The sequence below is a fragment of the Lissotriton vulgaris genome, unplaced genomic scaffold (genome assembly GCF_964263255.1).
Source record: "Lissotriton vulgaris unplaced genomic scaffold, aLisVul1.2 SCAFFOLD_537, whole genome shotgun sequence".
NCBI classification, from domain to species: domain Eukaryota; kingdom Metazoa; phylum Chordata; class Amphibia; order Caudata; family Salamandridae; genus Lissotriton; species Lissotriton vulgaris.
Genome location: NW_028247700.1, coordinates 504,433 through 507,144, shown reverse-complemented (window position 1 = coordinate 507,144; position 2,712 = coordinate 504,433).

The following is a 2,712-nucleotide window of genomic DNA, read 5'->3' as shown; positions in this document are numbered from 1 at the left end:
CTTATAGCCCATTGCTGTCTGCCAGGTTAACTCTGGAGGGGAGGAGGGGGTGGGGGGATCAGTGCTTTGGGTGATCACAGAACACAATCTATTAAGATATAAGTGTGAGCCACATCTCTCCCTTCCTTCCCAGGAAGGCTATCAGAATGCAGATGAATCACCTGTCACACCCAGCCCTTCCTGTGTTCGTGGCTTAATAGAGGGAATGCAGACAGTGTAGCTGTCACGTAGCCCAGACGTGTATTGGAGACATGCAGTCAGGCACAAGGAGTTATAAGCACAGAGAAGTGTCCACTTTATTTGAGTGGGATTTCTAAAAAAGTAATGTGGAATCTAACTTCATCAGTAAGTAAGGTTTATCATTACTATTCTAACCATGCCAAACATGACAAAGCTACTCCTTTCTGATCAGGGATTACCACTTAAAAGTGTAAAAGGGAATTCCCAATACTAGCCTGAGAGAAGAATAGGAATACAGCAACCCAGCACTACACAGCATTTTATAACCAAAGTACTCTAGGTTTTCAGTTCTGTTGTGTAAACCCGAGTAAGTGGCAACATTAGAGTAAGGGACTCGCAAGTTTTGCAGCTTAATCAAGAACTAATGTTGAGGACCAAGGTAGCGCAGTGAGTAGAATGATCAACACTGACTAATGCAATGGTCTGAAGAACACATATTTAATTCCAACAAGGAAGACCCAGCCATCATTCTCAGACTTCATAGCTTAGAAATGGCAATAACGCTTTCATAAACGCTTTTAAATGTTGTTATTTAGAATAAAGTCACGCAGATGAATATGTAAAATACAAGCAAAAGTAAAGACAGTGATAGTTACAAAATGTTCTCATTAAGGTGTGCGCACTTAAATAATTCCATCTAGTCCGCGTCCTGTCCCTCAGAGGTTGTTCAGCTACATTAAATCAATAAATGTATTACCGCTTTAGCCTCTGCTTACTGTTGCTTGCCCCCCAAATGATTACAGGAGTCAGGAGTGTAGAAACAGGCACGTCTTTATTTTACCAGTGCCATCTCCTTACTGAACTCTCGTACCCCTCTCTTCCGCTTCCGCCCACGCCCCTTCCTCCTTGCCTGCCCTGTCCCTAGACAGAGGTCAGGCACAACGATACGACACCTCCTCCTTTTGTACAAAGTCTTACTGTCTCTCAGATCTCTTCAATGAGGCGCGTTGGTCGTCTGACCTGCCTTCTGGGGCGACCAAGTGTCACGATGTCCTGGTGTCTCTTGACGGGAAGCCACTAACTCTAATTTTAAACTTTGGTTTTCATCCCGAACTGCTCCCAAATCTCTTTGAATACCTACTAAAATTGTGCCTAACTCTTACAAGTCCATTCCCTCAGCCATACTGCCCGGGCGAAGAAAAATACGTGGGCACTTCAATCTGTCACGATGTCCTGGTGCTCCAACGCTTCGCAGGGGCAGTACTGACGAATGTCCCGATCACCCCTCCACCGGTACCCTCGCTTCAAGAGCAGGACCACCAGCAGAAGGGAAAGGGGAAGTGGACAGAGAAGAGAATACCTGAACTTCTACTGGCACCTCTATCTTCTAGTGACTGCTATATTTCTTGCCGTCTACTCTGAAGGTGCCTAATACACAGAAGGGAGAGAAGCAGAGAATATACCACAAACCTTTCTTCACTATGCAGACTGTTCTTAAAGGTAAACAAAACTTGTCCTACCATCTTTAGCCCAGGTATTTGCCTCTCTTCTATAATGTGAATTGTTATCTGGCTGAGCTTCCTGCTGTGAAGACATACGCATACATTAGTTTCTCTACCCCAGGTAATTCTTCCCATTCACTCTCACTCTCCCTCTGACTGAACTTGTACCTGTGAAGCCTTATGCCAGACTTGGTCTCGGGGATTCTGTGAAGGGTAGTAATACTTGACAACTGTACAAGTGATAGTTCCACAGTCTTTCCGAAGCATGCAAAAAGGAAAAAGGGAGGTAGAAAAGGGGGCGGAAAGGGCAGGAAAAACGCAAGGGGAAAGTCTGGGGAATATACGGATGCTGGACAATTAAGTTCTTGTACTTGTAGGCTTGACGTGAAGATATAACACCTTACTTGTCGAGTTCTGCAACCTCTTCTGCTCAATACTCTAATTGTCGAGTCTTCTCGGAAGCAAGGTCTTCTCAGGAAACTGTTGTAATGACTCGCTGACCTTTTACTACCGCTCAATGGATAGCGGTCGGAAACTCTGTCAGGAATGCGATGCCTCTCTGAGCAGTGAGAGCGCACTGCGTGATTTTATCCTTCAATTAATCTCTGAAATACTCAGTTACTTTTAACTCACTGACTTTCTACAATTTATTTCTACAATTCTCCCGTCATGAATAATTGACGCGGAGCAACGACAAGGGAAAGCTTCTCAAACGGAATCTTCGTTGAAGTGCGCAGTTAGAAGTGCGCGACTTCCAGAAGCCCACTAGAGGGCGCACCTCTCCAATACTCTAAACGGAACATTGCGCGGCCATCTTAGGGAGGGGGCTTATGTACAGTCTTGTCAGTTCTCTGTTTAATAACCCTGATTACCTCCGGAATTTCTCAGCTTACCAGAGGAGCAAGGGAACCAAACATTAGCTCGTGTAGAACGGGGCAGAAACAGGGATTTAGTTAACTGTCTGGAGGAACCTCCAGAAGCTACTCGATGAATCCTGACAGTACCCCCTCTCAAGGACCGATTCATCGGT